The sequence below is a fragment of the Bubalus kerabau genome, chromosome 22, assembly GCF_029407905.1.
Source record: "Bubalus kerabau isolate K-KA32 ecotype Philippines breed swamp buffalo chromosome 22, PCC_UOA_SB_1v2, whole genome shotgun sequence".
Lineage (NCBI taxonomy): Eukaryota > Metazoa > Chordata > Mammalia > Artiodactyla > Bovidae > Bubalus > Bubalus kerabau.
Genome location: NC_073645.1, coordinates 15,138,350 through 15,159,237, shown reverse-complemented (window position 1 = coordinate 15,159,237; position 20,888 = coordinate 15,138,350). Strand labels below are relative to the sequence as shown.

General features: G+C 38.3%; 1 protein-coding gene across 1 annotated transcript in view; it reads left to right on the top strand.

Annotated features, from left to right (window-relative positions):
* The window catches only part of HTR7 (5-hydroxytryptamine receptor 7), a 96,934-nt gene that overhangs the window by 26,344 nt on the left and 49,702 nt on the right, over nt 1–20,888 (top strand). The window lies entirely within an intron of this gene.

The window sequence follows — 20,888 nt, the reverse complement described above, 5'->3', positions numbered from 1 at the left end:
CTAAAGGAGGTTCTTTGCCCAGGATCTGGGATGGAGTGGAGGGTTCTTGTTTCAGGTGTATGCTTTGAGGAATAAGGCTAAACCAAAGCTACCGTCCAGGACAAGTGAGCATGGGAACCAAGAGGACAATTCAAAATGGGTGGACCACAGAAGTAAAGGTTAAGCCTTAATGGTGCTATTTAGGGTTGTGATTCAAAATTATCAACAAATCACTGGCTATTTGGGAGATTTATGGGGGAACGGGGTATGCTATTCAAAGACAAGGTCCCAAACCCAGAAGATCCCTATTGACTTGGGTCCGCAGCCCTAGGCATGTCTGATTGCCATAGTGGAGAGAGAAGCAGTATTAATGAAAAGGGAGTGGGAGAGATCTTCTGGGAGGGAATGGAAGGAACATGTATTTCCGTGGTGGTTTTTATTTCGTCTTGTCATTGTTATTGTTTAACAGCTTTAGTGAAGGACTTTACACGCTGTAAAATTTACCCAATATAAGTACACAGATCAGTGATTTTGAGTGAATTTATGGAGTTGTGAATATATCCCCTCAATCCAGTTCCAGAAAATTTTCAGTACATCTCCAAATTCCATATGCCCTTATTTCCCGTTTACCACTCCTAGACAACTAGTCCTCTGCTTTCAGTATCTATAGATTTGTTTTTTTTTTTAATTTCATGTAAATAGAATCATACAATATGTGGTCTTTTGTACTTCTCTTCTTTCACTTGGCATAATATATTTTTGAGGTTCATTTATACTGTAGTATGTATCTGTAGCTCATTCCTTTTATACACACACACATACACATGTATTTGCAGAACAGTATTCTATTTTATGTATATACTGTGTTTTGTTTATTCACTTAACAATGAAGGACATCTGGAATATTTCCACTTTTTTTTTGCTACTATAAATAGTGGTAAGTCCTTATGTGGACATTGATTTTATTTTTCTTGGGTAAGATAACTATGAGTGGAATTACAGTCAGAGTTAAACATATTTAACTTTCTAAGAAATGATTGAACTATTTTCCAAGATGTTTGCTGTACACTCCCAAAAGCAACGAATGGGAGTTCAGTTTCTTTATGTTCATCCCAGTCATTTTATTGCAACTTTAGTAGGTTTCTAGTGGAATTTTGTTGTCATTAAATTCGTGTTTTCCTACCTAGTCCTGAGTTTGAGCATTTTATTAGCCAGTTGTGTATTTTCTTTGGTGAGATGTCTATTCAAAACTTTTCCCCACTTTTTAGTTGTTTGCGGTTTTATTATCAATTGTAGGAGCTCTTTATATATTCTAGATACAAGCCCTTTCTTTATCAGTTATATACTTTGCAGATATTTTCTCTCATCCATATATTTTCTAAGTAGTATGTAATTCATTTTTTTCACATATTGTTGGCAAATACTGATTAGCACTTAATATGGAATGGATTCTGTTCACTGCATTGCGAATGGAACAAACCAGGCCAAATCTTTGTTCTCAAAGAACCTTGGATCTAGTGGAGGGACTCATATAACACATAGACTAAGAAGTGTAGTAGTAAATAATTTGTGCTTTGCAGCAAATTGAAACATGGTGAAGCAAGGCAGAATGCCTTTTTAGTGAGTAGTCTGGGTTCCATTCGTTTCCAGTATGAAGACATTTGACCAAAGACTTGAATGAAATTAGGAGGCAAATTTTATAGCTGTCTATGCAAAGGGTCCAATCCAAGGTCTGACCGGTGAACAGTGGGCTTTTAGGGGTCCTGATCTCACACAGACAGGCATGGAGGCTTAGCACAGCTCAAGGCTTTTCTCTGGAGCATTAACTCACAACCTGGGCTCCTGTGAAAATCATGTGGAGACTTCTTAAAAAGAACTTCTACCTGGGCCCCAACCCAGGCCAATCCAATCAGAATATCTGCAGGTGATGTGTAAGCAGCACGCCTTTTACAAGCCCCCAGGTGATTCTAATGGTATCTACATGAGAAGCCCTGTGAAGAACCCATTTTGCTTTGAGCAGGATTGTACTCAGGTCCTGAAGCTGCTGCAGAAAATGAAGATGTCCATTAGCAAATATTCCTTCTCGTGCTGCTTAAGGAAAAGTAGGGAGACACAGCAAGAGCACGTCCCATTTTTTGAGCACTCATTGAAGTATGTGACTTCATGTCATACATTCGTTATTGTCCTGGGTAAACTTTATTTCCTTTATGTGTGTGTGTGCTCAGATGCTCAGTCTTGTCTAACTCCTTGTGATCCCATTAACTGAAGCCCGTCCAGCTCCTCTGTCCATGGGATTTTCTTGGCAAGAATACTGGAGTGGGTTGCTATTTCCTCTTCTGTGTTCCATTTATACATGTGAGCAAACCTAGGCTCAGAATAATTACTCAAGTCCACACAGTTCATAAGGGGAAGAAGTCCTCCTTTTTAGAGGATGAGCATTCATCATTTGACAGTCCTGGAAACCTTCAGTTTCATATTGTAAACAGATTCACCAAACCTGAAGAATAGAAAAGAGGCCTCCATGTTCCCACAATGTATGGCCCAAGAGAACAATGGTAAAAGTCAGACTTTGTGTTCTTAGAATATTTTTTTCCATTTCGATTATGGCTATTTTTGGTATCATTCTAATAGGGTTGCTTATCTGGCCTCCCAGTTGTCAGAGGCAGAAAGATCGGAAAAGGGAGAGGTGTTAGTCACAGCAGGAGCATTAAAATGTCACCAAGTTGGAGACAGAACTTTAGAGTGAAGGAGGGAACAGTTTCCTCTTGTGAGATGAGTGGGTTAAACTGCTTAATCTCTGAGTTCCCTTCCAGCTCTAAAATTCAATGTATTTAAGATAAAAGGTATAAAAAGCTGCTGGAAACATATACAAGAAGGAGAAAAACCTAGAAACCTGGACGCAGTATGGAGGAAATAATCCTGGAGAACCCAGTAGCTTTTGAGGGCATAGCTGTGTCGCAGGCAGCTCAATACTTGATTCTTTTCATGGTGACGTTGAGTCATCAGGAAAACATTTGATTTTGTTCTGCAGATTCTCTTTCGGGATGCAAAAACAGCATACACATTATTTTTAAAAGATTTCATTCAAAAATACTTATCAAATTGTTAGCTGCCTGAACATGCACTGTTGGGGCAGTTTGCTTAGGGGCACATCTTTCTTGATACATTCTCCACAGTTCTATGGGGCTTTTGTTCCTCAGTGGAATAATTCAGATAGTTAAGACGGAATCTCGCATCTGTTGATTTATACTAATTCCAAGCATTTTTCCATCCTAGCTTCCAGTTGGTACTTTGACAAGATTTCTAGTTCTTTTTACAGTTTATCCTTCATGTGTAGCATTTGTCCAGTTCTTCTCCTCTGCCTTTATGGTGAACTGACTGTAAGTAAGAACTGACTGTAAGAACTGGCTGCTTGAGGGCAAGAACTGAATCTTCTTCATTTTGGTGTCCTTTGAATCTTGATAAATATGTATGAGAACAGTGAATCAGAAAATGAATGAACTGCAAAAAAGAGAAAGTTCCTCAGTGGGCCTAGCCCTAATCCTGTGGGTTTGTCTTTCACACAGCATGTCTCTTGCTTAACCTTTCTTTCATGCTCATCACTTCTCCCTTGTTTTTTTTTTTTTTTTTTTTTTTTTACTGTACTCCAAAACAACCACTGAAAAATAACTCCCCCCATACTGTTTGTAGAAAGTTTAGAAAATACGTAAATGAATACATATGAACAAGAAGAAAATCCACCAGGAGTTCTGCCATCCAGAAATAACCATCATGGACAGTTAGGAGGTATCCTTCCAGTCTTTTTTCTTAGATGTTTCTTATATAACCCAGATGTCATCTGCCACTCAGCCTCTTCTCTGAGCTTTCCTAGAAGAATCCACTTACACAAAGTATTTAGAAGCCATTTATAACATATTGTAAATTCTCTTCGGTAATGGAGTTTTCAGTTCAGTTCAGTCACTCAGTCATGTCTGACTCTTTGTGACCCCATGGACTGCAGCATGCTAGGCCTCCTTGTCCATCACCAACTCCCGAAGCTTACTCAAACTCACGTCCGTCGAGTCAGTGATGCCATCCAACCATCTCACCCTGTGTCATCCCCTTGTTCTCCCACCTTCAGTCCTTCCCAGGATCAGAGTCTTTTCCAGTGAGTCAGTTCTTCGCATCAGGCAGCCAAAGTATTGGAGCTTCAGCTTCAGCATCAGTCCCTCCAAAGAAGACTCAGGACTGATTTCCTTTAGGATTGAGTGGTTTGATCTTGCAAGGGGCACTCAGGAATTTTCTCCAACACCACAGTTCAAAAGCGTCAATTCTTCTGCGCTCAGCCTTCTTTATGGTCCAGCTCTCACATCTGTATGTGACTACTGGAAAAACCGTAGCTTTGACTATATTGGTCTTTGTTGGCAAAGTTTTTCGCTTTTTAATACGCTATCTAGGTTTGCCATAGCTTTCCTTCCAAGGAGCAAGCGTCTTTTAATTTCATGGCTGCAGTCACTATCTGCAGTGATTTTGGACCCCAAGAAAATAAAATCTGTTACTGTTTCCACTTTTTTCCTTTCTATTTGCCATGAATTTATGGGACCAGATGCCATGATCTTAGTTTTTTTGAATGTTGAGTTTTAAGCCAACATTTTAACTCTCCTCTTTCACCTTCATCAACAGGCTCTTTAGTTCTTCTTCACTTTCTGCCATTAGAGTGGTATCATCTGCATATCTGAGGTTGTTGATATTTCTCCCAGCAATCTTGATTTCAGCTTGTGATTCATGCAGCCCAGCATTTTGCATGATGTACTCTGCATATAAGTTAAATAAGGTGACAATATACAGCCTTGTTGTACTCCTTTCCCAATTTTGAACCAGTCAATTGTTCCATGTAAGGTTCTAACAGTTGCTTCTTGACCCACATACAGGTTTCTCAGGCGACAGGAAACAGGGTCTGGCATTCCCATTTCTTTAAAAATTTTCCACAGTTTGTTGTGATCTACACAGATCAAAGGCTTTTTGCATGGTCAGTGAAGCAGAAGTAGGTTTTTTTTTTTTTGTTTTTTTTTTTTTAATTCCTTGCTTTCTCTATGATCCAGTGAATGTTGACAATTCGATCTTGGGTTCCTTTGCCTTTTCTAAACCCAGCTTGGACCTCTGTAAGTTGTCAGTTCATGTACTGTGGAAGCCTAGCTTAAAGGATTTTGAGCATAACCTTACTAGCATGCAAAATGAATGCAGTTGTCTGGTAGTATGAACATTCTTCGGCACTGCCTGTCTTTGGTATTGGAATGAAAACTTTTCCAGCCCTGTGACCACTGCTGAATATTCCAAATTTGCTGACATATTGAGTGCAGCTCTTTAACAGTATCATCTTTTAAGATTTGAAATAGCTCAGCTGGAATTCCATCACCTCCACTAGCTTTGTTTGTGGTAATGCTTCCTGAGGCCCACTTGACTTCATGTGCCAGGATGTCTTGCTCTAAATAAGTGACAATACCATCGTGGTTATCCCAGTCACTAAAACCTGTTGAACAGTTTTTCTGTATTTTTGCCACCTCTTCTTAATATCTTCTGCCTCTGTTAAGTCCTTGCCTTTTCTGTCCTTTATCATGCCCATCCTTACAAGAAATGTTCCCTTGATATCTCCAATTTTCTAAAGAGATCTCTAGTCTTTCCCATTCTGTTGTTTACCTCTCCTTCACTGCATTGTTCATTTAAGAAAGTCTTCTCTCTCCTGCTGTTCTCTGGAACTCTGCATTCAGTTGGGTATATCTTTTCCTTTCTCTCTTGCTTTTTGCTTCATTTCCTAAACTTCTTGTATCTTATGGAGGATATTATTTTATTAGTAATATTTATTGCTCAGATAACTTTTAATCTTTTTGTTTATACCATCAGTCTCCTTAGAAAACAGTGGTAGTAGAGATGGTCGAGGGAGGTGATAATTTTCTTTTTCTCTTCCGTATCAATGTCTTTCAAAAGTGGGTTCAGGCTTAATTTTTTCCCCCATTTAAAAAATTGTAGTACAGTGCACATACATAAAATTTAGTCTTCAGTTTAGTTCAGTTCAGTCACTCAGTCGTGTCTGACTCTTTGCGACCCCATGAATCGCAGCACACCAGGCCTCCCTGTCTATCACCATCTCCCGGAGTTCACTCAGACTCACGTCCATCGAGTCAGTGATGCCATCCAGCCATCTCATTGTCTGTCGTCCCCTTGTCCTCCTGCCCCCAATCCCTCCCAGCATCAGAGTCTTTTCCAATGAGTCAACTCTTCGCATGAGGTGGCCAAAGTACTGGAGTTTCAACTTTAGCATCACTCCTTCCGAAGAACACCCAGGGCTGATCTCCTTCAGAATGGACTGGTTGGATCTCCTTGCAGTTCAAGGGACTCTCAAGAGTCTTCTCCAACACCACAGTTCAAAGGCATCAGTTCTTTGGTGCTCAGCTTTATTCACAGTCCAACGCTCATATCCATACATGACCACTGGAAAAACCATAGCCTTCACTAGACGAACCTTTGTTGGCAAAGTAATGTCTCTGCTTTTGAATATGCTATCTAGGTTGGTCATAACTTTTCTTCCAAGGAGTAAGCGTCTTTTAATTTCATGGCTGCAGTCACCATCTGCAGTCATTTTGGAGCCCCCCAAAATAAAGTCTGACACTGTTTCCACTGTTTCCCCATCTATTTCCTATGTAGTGATGGGACCAGATGCCATGATCTTCGTTTTCTGAATGTTGAGCTTTAAGCCAACTTTTTCACTCTCCTCTTTCACTTTCATCAAGAGGCTTTTGAGTTCCTCTTCACTTTTTGCCATAAGGGTGGTGTCATCTGCATGTCTGAGGTTATTGAAATTTAGTCTTAACCATTACTAAACTGTACAGTTCTTTTCATCTTGCAGAAGTGAAATTCTGTACCCAGTAAATAGCTCTCTATTTCTCTCTCCGCTCATCCCCTGATAACCACCATTCTGTCTTCTGTCTCTATGAATGTAACTACTCTCGTTACCACATATTAATGGAAATCAGACAGCGTTTGTCTTTTTGTGACTGTCTTTTCTTGCTCAGCATTAAATCCTTAAGGTTCTTCCATATTGTAGCTTGTGTCAGAATATCCGTCTTTAAGGCTGAATAGTATTCTATTGTATGTATATATCATATCTTGCTGATCCATTCATCTGTTGGGTAGCTTCCACCTTTCAGCTACTGTGAATAATGCTGCTTTAAACATGAATGTACACGTGTCTCTTCAAGACCCTGCTTTCTGTTTTTTGGGGGTGTATATCCAGAAGTGAAATTTATGGGTTATATGCTAATTCTGTTTTTAATTTCTTTTTTTTTCAGTGTCTCTTTTTTTATCTATTATTTTTAAAATAAATTCATGTTTTATTTTATTTCCCCCTAAATTTATTTATTTATTTATTTTTTAAAATATAAATTTATTTATTTTAATTGGAGGCTAATTACTTTACAATGTTGTATTGGTTTTGCCATACATCGACATGAATCCCCCACAGGTGTACACGTGTTCCCCATCCTGATCCCCCCTCCCCCTTCCCTCCTCATACCATCCCTCTGGGTCATCCCAGTGCACCAGCCCCGAGCATCCTGTATCATGCATCGAACCTGGATTGGCAATCCATTTCACATATGATAATATACATGTTTCAATGCCATTCTCTCAAATCATCTCCCAGAGTCCAAAAGACTGTTCTATACATCTGTGTCTCTTTTGCTGTCTCACATACAGGGTTATCATTACTATCATTCTAAATTTCATCTATATGCATTAGTATACTGTATTGGTGTTTTTCTTTCTGGCTTACTTCACTCTGTATAATAGGCTTCAGTTTCATCCACCTCATTAGAACTGATTCAAATGTATTCTTTTTAATAGCCGCGTAATACTCCATTGTGTATATGTACCACAGCTTTCTTTTCCATTCGTCTGCTAATTCCTTTTTTTTTTTACAGACTACCTACTATTTTCCATAGCGACTGTACCATTTTAAATTCTCCCTGTAGATAGAATTTTATGTTTTGTTGTTTTCTTTTAACATTGTTTTGAGTGCAGTTACCCCACAATTAAGTCATTTTAAAAAACTGTATCTGTTGGAGACTGCATAATTGTGTACCATAATTTTATTTTGTTTTATATATATTATATATATATATGTTGATATATTTCAGGTTATTTGTCATTTTTGACCGTTATTAAAGAGTGTGATGAAAATACCAGTTTGCCACTCTGATTATTTTCTCAGGCTAATTTCCTGTAAGTAGAAAGTATGAGTTTGTATATTTTTAATATTTATGGCATATATTGTCACATTCTTCAGAAAGATTATACCAGTCTGGTTTTCACCACTAAGAGTATGTGAAGTACATGTTTCATTGCGTTCTTGCCAACATTTGGTAGTATCATTTTTAAAAAAACTTAAAGTTTGACATTTTAAGAAACAAACATAGCATCTCATTTTGCATTTTTGATTAGTAATGTCCAATTTTATTGCATCTTAACTGGCCTTCTGTTGTTCTTTTGTGAATTGTCTTTGCCTGTGTGTTCTTCATTTTATTGATTTAGAAATAACTTTTGTTTCTAATTATTTCTGATTATAAAATTGTTCATTGTAGAAAATTTGGCATATAAAAAATTACAAAGGAAATAAAATTCTTGCTTTTGCAACTTAGAGATATGTATCATTAAGATGGTGAATATTCAAAGAATCTTTTTTCTTTGTATCTCAACATCTATACTAATTAAAATTTAACTCATAGGAGCTTTCTACATTTGGAGGATAGTCCCTTTTTTGTCATATGTGTTGCAGATATATTTTTCTGAGTTATCATTTGCTTTTCATTTTTGGTGATATTTTTAGTACAGTTAAATCTATCTTCTTTTATTTCTTAGGTTTCACTTTTGCTTAAGATGTCTTTATGTATCCTTTGATAATTTAAATATTTGTGATTTATTTTAGCTATTTCGTGGATTTTTTTTAAACATTCCATTCTTTCATTATTTTCATTGTTATAGAAAGCTTTAATACATATTGAGGTCTGTTTCTGGGCATTTTTATATCTGATTGATTATCAGTTCTTATGCCAGTATCTTGCTGTTTTAATTTTTTATTATTTGATGAGACCACTTATTTCCTTGGCTAATATCATCTAAGTATTTTACTCTTCTAGATGAGCTTAGAATTACTTAACTCATTTTGAGAAAACAAATCTCCCGTTACATTTCTAAGATATAATTTCTATACAGACTTTTACTTTTTATTGACTAATATCTTGTGTGATCATTTTGGGATTATTAATTATGTTTTTAAAAATTATACCTCTTTTCAAGTCTCTCCGTGTTTGTTCTAATAATTCCTCCTCTGTTAGGTTTTGTTGAGTTTGGTGCTTCACTTTGCTGATTTTGGTTCTCCCCTAAAAGATTTTGTGGTTCTTCGTTGTGGGCTCATCCTGCTTATCTGCCGATGGTGTCTCTTTCACCGCAGTGCCCAAGTAATGATGAGGAGGGGAGGATGCATTTCCAGGTGGGCTGTCCTACTAGTTAGTGCTTGGGGCACAGGGGTAAGTGGAGAGTGACAAATTTGCATGTCTGTTTGTACTGTGATAACTGTCCCCACTCAAATCACACTGTCGGTTGCCCTGGATCCCCCTCCTATATCCGTCCTGCTTCCTAGCTTAGAGCAGTCCCAGAAGCTCCCCTTTGTTTTTCAGCAGTCATTTTTCTCAGCGCATTTTGAACTGTGGTTCCTTTTTAAATCTGATCCAGTCTACTTGGCTCAGTGTTAAGAATCAGCCTGCCAATACAGGAGCCTCAGGAGACACAGGTTTGATCCCTGAGTTGGGAAGATTCCCTGGAGGAGGAAATGGCAAACCACTCCAGTATTCTTGCCTGGGAAACCCCATAGACAGAGGAGCCTGGTGGGCTGCAGTCCATGGGGTTGCAGAGAGTTGGAAATGACTTAGTATGCATGCATGTACTTTTTGTCTTTAAGGGATTCCATGTGAGTTTTGGTTCACTGAAAGTACCCTCTTCTTGCTTTCCAACTCTGTTTTTAAAAAACACTCTTTATACATCAAGGAATCGGTGACTAAGTGAGAAGCTATAGTATACACTGAACTGTAATCATGAGCTGATACTATTTTTTGTTTTTAAAGAGTTTTTAAAAATGCTTTTTAATGTAAATTTCTTGTATATATGCTAATATATATTAGATATGTTGATACACAACGATATAAATAAATTTCTGAACATTGTACTTGCATTCCTGGTATTAACCTCCACTCTGGTCATTATGAGTGGCTCTTTTAGTTTATTTCAAAATGTTTGTCAGTATTTTTTGTAATTTTTATATATCTTATATCTACCCCATAACACTAATAACTACTTGTTTACTGGCTAGACTATAAGTCTTAGGAATATAGAGACTGTATTTTTTTCTTGTGTTTTAGCATAGTGCCTATTAGATAACAGACTCTATGTAACACCTATTAAAATTAAAGACATGAAACTGGTCTGAAGTTAATATCAACAATTTGTTCTTAAATGGAGCTAGTTTTTTTTTTCAGATATTAGAATTATATTAGATTTATAAAATGAATTAGATAGGTTTACATCTTTTTGTCCATATTAGAACATCTGGTTCTGGAGCCTCTTTTTCCCCTTTAATTTCCTTCACTACTAACTAGTCTATTTAGTAGGTTACTAACTAGTCTATTTAGTAGACTATTAACTAGTCTACTTCTTTGGGGGGTTAATCTGTGAAATTTATATTTTCCTGTAGACATTTCAGGTCAGCTGAATTGTATACTTCATCTGAAATTAATATGGCCATCTGCTTTTTTTAAAATTAGTATTTGCCTCTGTTTATCCTTTAACTCTCTGTGCTTTTAAATAGATGTGTTTATTTTAAGCTATGTCTTGTTGAATATTTTAAAAGATAGTCTGAGGGTTCTTGTTAATAGTTTGATTATTCACATAAATAATTTTATAAGTCATATCTATTTTTCATGAGGAGCGGGTATTTTTATGGGAAGCAGAGAGTGGCTGCTGTTGGAATGTTGGCCAGTGATCATTTACCGTGAGATTTCCTTGCACAACTCTGAACTTTCTGACTTTGGTTTCCTTCCCTTCAGTCTATTTGGCTTTTATTTATCCTGCCAACTTTCCCCAAACACTACTTTGATCATTCATTTTCCCTTTGAAAATCTCCCCACTGTCTTCAGGATAAGCTTAAGACCCCTTAGTTGGCATTTAGAGCTCTCTACCCATAGATGCATTTTCTCTTAAGTCCTTCCACAAATTATTATTTCAGCTGCAGAGGTCTTTGTATTCCCCCCCCCCCCAACCCCTCCTAGTTCTAGTTTTTTTTGTGTATCTGCACTTTGTTCAAGATTTTATTCATATTTGTGTTTTATTTTCCATCTATCCAAATGCTACTACTGATCGTCCTTGATTCAAGTCTGACCATTGAGTCTTCTCATGGAAGGCAGAGAAAGAAACAGGAAGATGTCCACAGATAGATATGATAGTCTGCATCATGGGCTCTTGGGATGGATGGTGTGTTCATGGTGTTCCCTGTGTTTTTTTTTTTTTTTTTTAATTTTTTTTTATTTTTAAACTTAACATAACTGTATTAGATTTGCCAAATATCAAAATGAATCCGCCACAGGTATACCTGTGTTCCCCATCCTGAACCCTCCTCCCTCCTCCCTCCCCATTCCATCCCTCTGGGTCGTCCCAGTGCACCAGCCCCAAGCATCCAGTATCGTGCATCGAACCTGGACTGGCAACTCATTTCATACATGATATTTTACATGTTTCAATGCCATTCTCCCAAATCTTCCCACCCTCTCCCTCTCCCACAGAGTCCATAAGACTGTTCTATACATCGGTGTCTCTTTTGCTGTCTCGTACACAGGGTTATTGTTACCATCTTTCTAAATTCCATATATATGCGTTAGTATACTGTATTGGTGTTTTTCTTTCTGGCTTACTTCACTCTGGATAATAGGCTCCAGTTTCATCCACCTCATTAGAACTGATTCAAATGTATTCTTTTTAATGGCTGAATAATACTCCATTGTGTATATGTACCACAGCTTTCTTATCCATTCATCTGCTGATGGACATCTAGGTTGCTTCCATGTCCTGGCTATTATAAACAGTGCTGCGATGAACATTGGGGTACTCGTGTCTCTTTCCCTTCTGGTTTTCTCAGTGTGTATGCCCAGCAGTGGGATTGCTGGATCATAAGGCAGTTCTATTTCCAGTTTTTTAAGGAATCTCCACACTGTTCTCCATAGTGGCTGTATTAGTTTGCATTCCCACCAACAGTGTAAGAGGGTTCCCTTTTCTCCACACCCTCTCCAGCATTTATTACTTGTAGACTTTGGGATCGCAGCCATTCTGACTGGTGTGAAATGGTATCTCATAGTGGTTTTGATTTGCATTTCTCTGATAATGAGTGATGTTGAGCATCTTTTCATGTATTTGTTAGCCATCTGTATGTCTTCTTTGGAGAAATGTCTATTTAGTTCTTTGGCCCATTTTTTGATTGGGTCATTTATTTTTCTGGAGTCGAGCTGTAGGAGTTGCTTGTATATTCTCGAGATTAGTTGTTTGTCAGTTGCTTCATTTGCTATTATCTTCTCCCATTCTGAAGGCTGTCTTTTCACCTTGCTAATAGTTTCCTTTGATGTGCAGAAGCTTTTAAGGTTAATTAGGTCCCATTTGTTTATTTTTGCTTTTATTTCCAATATTCTGGGAGGTGGGTCATAGAGGATCCTGCTGTGATGTATGTCAGAGAGTGTTTTGCCTATGTTCTCCTCTAGGAGTTTTATAGTTTCTGGTCTTACATTTAGATCTTTAATCCATTTTGAGTTTATTTTTGTGTATGGTGTTAGAAAGTGTTCTAGTTTCATTCTTTTACAAGTGGTTGACCAGAGTTCCCAGCACCACTTGTTAAAGAGATTGTCTTTAATCCATTGTATATCCTTGCCTCCTTTGTCGAAGATAAGGTGTCCATATGTGCGTGGATTTATCTCTGGGCTTTCTATTTTGTTCCATTGATCTATATTTCTGTCTTTGTGCCAGTACCATACTGTCTTGATAACTGTGGCTTTGTAGTAGAGCCTGAAGTCAGGTAGGTTGATTCCTCCAGTTCCATTCTTCTTTCTCAAGATCGCTTTGGCTATTCGAGGTTTTTTGTTTTTCCATACAAATTGTGAAATTATTTGTTCTAGCTCTGTGAAGAATGCTGTTGGTAGCTTGATAGGGATTGCATTGAATCTATAGATTGCTTTGGGTAATATACTCATTTTCACTACATTGATTCTTCCAATCCATGAACATGGTATATTTCTCCATCTGTTAGTGTCCTCTTTGATTTCTTTCACCAGTGTTTTATAGTTTTCTATATATAGGTCTTTAGATTCTTTAGGTAGATATATTCCTAAGTATTTTATTCTTTCCGTTGCAATGGTGAATGGAATTGTTTCCTTAATTTCTCTTTCTGTTTTCTCATTATTAATGTATAGGAATGCAAGGGATTTCTGTGTGTTGATTTTATATCCTGCAACTTTACTATAGTCATTGATTAGTTCTAGTAATTTTCTGGTGGAGTCTTTAGGGTTTTCTATGTAGAGGATCATGTCATCTGCAAACAGTGAGAGCTTTACTTCTTCTTTTCCAATTTGGATTCCTTTTATTTCTTTTTCTGTTCTGATTGCTGTGGCCAAAACTTCCAAAACTATGTTGAATAGTAATGGTGAAAGTGGGCACCCTTGTCTTGTTCCTGACTTTAGAGGAAATGCTTTCAATTTTTCACCGTTGAGGATAATGTTTGCTGTGGGTTTGTCATATATAGCTTTGATTATGTTGAGGTATGTTCCTTCTATTCCTGCTTTCTGGAGAGTTTTGATCATAAATGGATGTTGAATTTTGTCAAAGGCTTTCTCTGCATCTATTGAGATAATCATATGGTTTTTATTTTTCAATTTGTTAATGTGGTGTATTACATTGATTGATTTGCGGATATTGAAGAATCCTTGCATCCCTGGGATAAAGCCCACTTGGTCATGGTGTATGATCTTTTTAATGTGTTGTTGGATTCTGATTGCTAGAATTTTGTTAAGGATTTTTGCATCTATGTTCATCAGTGATATTGGCCTGTAGTTTTCTTTTTTTGTGGCATCTTTGTCAGGTTTTGGTATTAGGGTGATGGTGGCCTCATAGAATGAGTTGGGAAGTTTACCATCCTCTGCAATTTTCTGGAAGAGTTTGAGCAGGATAGGTGTTAGCTCTTCTCTAAATTTTTGGTAGAATTCAGCTGTGAAGCCGTCTGGACCTGGGCTTTTGTTTGCTGGAAGATTTTTGATTACAGTTTCAATTTCCGTGCTTGTGATGGGTCTGTTAAGATTTTCTATTTCTTCCTGATCGAGTTTTGGAAAGTTGTACTTTTCTAAGAATTTGTCCATTTCTTCCTCGTTGTCCATTTTATTGGCATATAATTGTTGATAGTAGTCTCTTATGATCCTTTGTATTTCTGTGTTGTCTGTTGTGATCTCTCCATTTTCATTTCTAATTTTATTGATTTGATTTTTCTCCCTTTGTTTCTTGATGAGTCTGGCTAATGGTTTGTCAATTTTATTTATCCTTTCAAAGAACCAGCTTTTGGTTTTGTTGATTTTTGCTATGGTCTCTTTTGTTTCTTTTGCATTTATTTCTGCTCTAATTTTTAAGATTTCTTTCCTTCTACTAACCCTGGGGTTCTTCATTTCTTCCTTTTCTAGTTGCTTTAGGTGTAGAGTTAGGTTATTTATTTGACTTTTTTCTTGTTTCTTGAGGTGTGCCTGTATTGCTATGAACTTTCCCCTTAGGACTGCTTTTACCGTGTCCCACAGGTTTTGGGTTGTTGTGTTTTCATTTTCATTCGTTTCTATGCAAATTTTGATTCCTTTTTTGATTTCTTCTGTGATTTGTTGGTTATTCAGCAGCGTGTTGTTCAGCCTCCATATGTTGGAATTTTTAATAGTTTTTCTCCTGTAATTGAGATCTAATCTTACTGCATTGTGGTCAGAAAAGATGCTTGGAATGATTTCAATTTTTTTGAATTTACCAAGGCTAGCTTTATGGCCCAGGATGTGATCTATCCTGGAGAAGGTTCCATGTGCGCTTGAGAAGAAGGTGAAATTCATTGTTTTGGGATGAAATGTCCTATAGATATCAATTAGGTCTAACTGGTCTATTGTATCGTTTAAAGTTTGTGTTTCCTTGTTAATTTTCTGTTTAGTTGATCTATCCATAGGTGTGAGTGGGGTATTAAAGTCTCCCACTATTATTGTGTTATTGTTAATTTCTTCTTTCATACTTGTTAGCATTTGTCTTACATACTGCGGTGCTCCCGTGTTGGGTGCATATATATTTATAATTGTTATATCTTCTTCTTGGATTGATCCTTTGATCATTATGTAGTGACCATCTTTGTCTCTTTTCACAGTCTTTGTTTTAAAGTCTATTTTATCTGATATGAGTATTGCTACTCCTGCTTTCTTTTGGTCCCTATTCGCATGGAAAATCTTTTTCCAGCCCTTCACTTTCAGTCTGTATGTGTCCCCTGTTTTGAGGTGGGTCTCTTGTAGACAACATATGCAGGGGTCTTGTTTTTGTATCCATTCAGCCAGTCTTTGTCTTTTGGTTGGGGCATTCAACCCATTTACGTTTAAGGTAATTACTGATAAGTATGACCCCGTTGCCATTTACTTTATTGTTTTGGGTTCGAATTTATACACCGTTTTTGTGTTTCCTGTCTAGAGAATATCCTTTAGTATTTGTTGGAGAGCTGGTTTGGTGGTGCAGAATTCTCTCAGCTTTTGCTTGTCTGAAAAGCTTTTGATTTCTCCTTCATACTTGAATGAGATCCTTGCTGGGTACAATAATCTGGGCTGTAGGTTATTTTCTTTCATCATTTTAAGTATGTCTTGCCATTCCCTCCTGGCTTGAAGAGTTTCTATTGAAAGATCAGCTGTTATCCTTATGGGAATTCCCTTGTGTGTTATTTGTTGTTTTTCCCTTGCTGCTTTTAATATTTGTTCTTTGTGTTTGATCTTTGTTAATTTGATTACTATGTGTCTTGGGGTGTTTCGCCTTGGGTTTATCCTGTTTGGGACTCTCTGGGTTTCTTGGACTTGGGTGATTATTTCCTTCCCCATTTTAGGGAAGTTTTCAACTATTATCTCCTCAAGTATTTTCTCATGGTCTTTCTTTTTGTCTTCTTCTTCTGGGATCCCTATGATTCGAATGTTGTAGCATTTAATATTATCCTGGAGGTCTCTGAGATTGTCCTCATTTCTTTTAATTCATTTTTCTTTTAATTCGTTTTTCTTTTATCCTCTCTGATTCATTTATTTCTACCATTCTATCTTCTAATTCACTAATCCTATCTTCTGCCTCTGTTATTCTACTATTTGTTGCCTCCAGAGTGTTTTTAATTTCACTTATTGCATTATTCATTATATATTGACTCTTTTTTATTTCTTCTAAGTCCTTGTTAAACCTTTCTTGCATCTTCTCAATCCTTGCCTCCAGGCTATTTATCTGTGATTCCATTTTAATTTCAAGATTTTGGATCAATTTCACTATCATTATTCGGAATTCTTTATCAGGTAGATTCCCTATCTCTTCCTCTTTTGTTTGGTTTGGTGGGCATTTATCCTGTTCCTTTATCTGCTGGGTATTCCTCTGTCTCTTCATCTTGTTTAAGTTGCTGAGTTTGGGGTGTCCTTTCTGTATTCTGGCAGTTTGTGGAGTTCTCTTTATTGTGGCGTTTCCTCGCTGTGTGTGGGTTTGTACAGGTGGCTTGTCAAGGTTTCCTGGTTAGGGAAGCTTGTGTCGATGTTCTGGTGGATGGAGCTGTATTTCTTCTCTCTGGGGTGTAATGAAATGTCCAGTAATGAGTTATGAGATGTCTATGGTTTTGGGGTGACTTTGGGCAGCCTGTATCTTGAAGCTCAGGGCTGTGTTCCTTTGTTGCTGGAGAATTTGCTTGTTATGTCTTTCCCTGGAACTTGTTGGCCCTTGTGTGGTGCTTGGTTTCAGTGTCGGTATGGAGGCGTTTGATGAGCTCCTGTCAATTAATGTTCCTTGGAGTCAGGAGTTCCCTGGAGTCAGGGTTTGGACTTAAGCCTCCTACTTCCAGTTATCGGTCTTAATTTTACAGTAGTTTCAAAACTTCTCCTTCTATACAGCACCACTGATAAAAACATCTACGTTAAAGATGAAAAGTTTCTCTACTGTGAGGGTCACTCAGAGAGGTTCACAGCGTTACATGGAGAAGAGAAGACGGAGGAGGGAGTTAGAGGTGACCCAAATGCGATGAGGTGGAATCAACAGTGGAGAGAGTGGGCTAGCCAGTAGTCACTTCCTTATGTGCACTCCACAACTGGACCGCTCAGAGATGTTCACGGAGTTATACAGGGAAGAGAAGAAGGAGGCAGGAGACAGAGGTGGCCAGAAGGATAAAAGGGGGAAATGAAAAGGAGGGAGACAGATCCAGCCAGTAATCAGTTCCTTAAGTGTTCTCCACCGTCTGGAACACACAGAAATTCACAGAGTTGGGTAGAGTAGAGAGGGGTTAGGGAGGAGATACAGGTGACCTGGTGGAGAAAATGGAGAGTCCAAAGGGAGAGAGAGCAGTCAAGCCAGTAATCTCGTATACTAGTGAAAAATGGGTCCTGAAGATTGGGTTCTTAAAGGTATAAAATTGGTAACAAATACATAAAAACAAAAATTAGAAATCTAGAGTAGGGTTTGGAATTTCAAAAATGCGATGTTAATGAAAAGAAGAAGGAAAAGAAAGAGAGAAAAAACGAACAAAGAAAAACAAACAAGGTCATGAAAGTAATAAAGAAACTACAGGTACAAAATTGATAACTAATACCAAAAAGCAAAAATTAAAAATCTAGAGTAGAGTTTGGAATTTCAAAAATACAACGTTAAAAAAAAAAAAAAAAAAAAGAAGAAGAAGAAGAAAAATAAAGAGAGAAAACAAACAAACCAACAAAAACAATGTCGCAAAAATTATAAAGAAAATACAGGTACAAAATTGATATCAAATACCAAAAAGCATAAATTAAAAATCTTGAGTAGAGTTTGGAATTGCAGATATACGATGTTATATAAAAGAAGAAGAGAAAGAAACAGAGGAAAAAAAAAAAGTCACAGAAATTATGAAAAAAACTATAGGTACAAAATTGATAACATATATCAAAAGGCTAAAATTAAAAATCTAGAGTAGAGTTTGGAATTTCAAAAATACAATGTTAAAGAAAAGAAGAAAAAGAAAAAAGAAAAAAAAAAACACGGTCAAAAAATTATAAAATATATATATGAAGTTTGCTGAAGAAGAAAAAAAAAATAGGGTCTTTTTTTTTTTTTTGGCAAAGTAATAGTTATAAAAGTGAAAATTAAAGGACAATAGAGGACTTAAAAAAATTTTTTTTTTAATTAAAAAAAAAAGAAAGAAAGAAAGATTGATCGTAAAAATAGTAAAAATATATCTAGGTCTTTCTCTGGTTTTGTTGTGAGTATTGTGGGTTCAGTTCATTTTTGGCAGTTCCTTAGTCCGACTTATATTTCTCAAGATCTATAGGCCCCTTCCTATGTAATCCGTAGTAACCACAGGGTTTTAATCTATGGCCTGTAGCTTCCAAGGCGTTTCCCTCTGTTATAGCTTCTTCTGTTTGCTGGTCTCTTCAGTGTCTGGTTCCCGCCCTGACACAAAGGGGATGGTTGAGGACACTATTTTTTTTTTTTTTAATTTAGGCTCGCTTGTTCAGCCGCGCTGTGGGGAGGGAGGGAGGGATGCTGCAAACAGATATCACTGGCATGCGCTCGCAGTGCCTCAGCCACACTGGGTCTGCCCCCGCTCACGGCGCGTGTAGCCTCCCTGCCCACACTGCTTGGGCTCTAGGTTGTTCCGCCGGGAACAATCAGAGGCCGGCCCTGGGCTGAGCTCCCAGGTCCAAGCCGCTCAGGTTCAGGCACTCGGGTAGTCCTCAGAGGCGCAGACTCGGTTGGGCCTGCGTTTTGTGTTCTTCCCAGATCCGAGCAGCTCAGGTGATGAGGTGTTTGGCAGGCGCCAATGCTGCGACTTATCGCCTCCCCGCCACTCGGTTATCTGGGTGTAAAACCGGCGCACCTTCTCAGGCAGATGTTGACCGTCCAGACCCCCAAGAAGTTTTAGTTAGCAAAGAAGCCTGCTTACAGTTTTATAGATAGTGTCTCTCTGGGGCTGCGATGTCCCCCTTCCGGCTCTGGCTGCCTGTCACCGGAGGGGGAAGGTCTGCAGCCGGCTATCTCTGTTCAGTCCTTTGTTCTGTGCGCGGGCCTGGCGGTGTCTTAGGTTAGGGCTGGCTTTTCGCGTGGTAGATATCCCACAGTCTGGTTTGCTAGCCCAAATTATTTCGCTCAGATAGCGCTCAGGACATTCGGCCTGATTCTTACTCTAAGGGACACAGCCCGCGCCGCACTTCCCTGCCCAGCCCCCGCTTGCTAATGCCGTGTGCAGGCGTCCGCGCTGCTTCTCCGCTGGGGGAGTTACCGTAGGGCTCACAATCCGCGATTTTTAATTGTTTATTTTTTTTTCCCCTCCCTTTTATGTTGCCCTCTGTGCTTCCAAAGCTCGGCACAGATTTGGCAGTGAGAGGGTTTCCTGGTGTTTGGAAACTTCTCTCTTTTTAAGACTCCCTTCCCGGGACGGAACTCCGTCCCTCCCTCTTTTGTCTCTTTTTTTGTCTTTTATATTTTTTCCTACCTCCTTTCGAAGAGTTGGGCTGCTTTTCTGGGTGCCTGATGTCCTCTGCCGGCATTCAGAAGTTGTTTTGTGGAATTTACTCGACGTTTAAATGCTCTTTTGATGAATTTGTGGGGGAGAAAGTGTTCTCCCCGTCCTACTCCTCCGCCATCTTGGCTCCTCCCTCCGTTCCCTGTGTTTTTAAAGATAAATAAAATAAATGAAAAAGAGAGTCATACATGGAGCAATGTTGATAATGTGTTGTAATAATGTGTAAACCAAGAATTATAATTATTTCCATCTGGTATGGCTGTAGGCAATTTGATCTCAAATTGCCAACATCCATTGGATCATAGAAAAAGCAAGAGAATTCCAGAAAAACATTTACTTTATTGACTACACTAAATCTTTTGCCTGTGTGGATAACAACAAACTGGAAAATTCTTAAAGAGATGGGAATACCAGACCACCTTACCTGCCCTGGGCTTCCCTGGTGGCTCAGCTGGTAAAGAATCTGCCTCCAATGTGGGAGACCTGGGTTCGATCCCTGGGTTAGGAAGATCCCCTGGAGAAGGGAAAAGCTACCCACTCCGTTATTCTGGCCTAGACAATTCCACAGACTGTATAGTCCATGGGGTCACGAAGAGTCGGACACTACTGAGCGACTTTCACTTCACTTCACTTCACTTTAACTGCCTCCTGAGAAATCTTTATGCAGGTCAAGAAGCAGCAGTTAGAACCAGACAGGGAATAACAGACCAGTCCAAATTGGGAAGGGAGTTCATCAAGACTGTATATTGTCACCATGCTTATTTAACTTATATGCAGAGTACATCATGAGAAATGCTGGGCTGGATGAAGTACAAGCTGGAATCAAGATTGCTGGGAGAAATACCAATAACCTCAGATATGCAGATGTCACCACACTTATGGCAGAAAGCAAAGTGGAACTAAAGAGCCTCTTGATGAAAGTGAAAGAGGAGAGTGAAAAAACTGGCTTAAAACGCAACATTCGAAAAACTAAGATCATGGCATCTGGTCCCATCACTTCATGGCAAATAGGTGGGGAAACAATGGAAACAGTGACAGACTTTATTTTCTTGGGCTCCAAAATCACTGC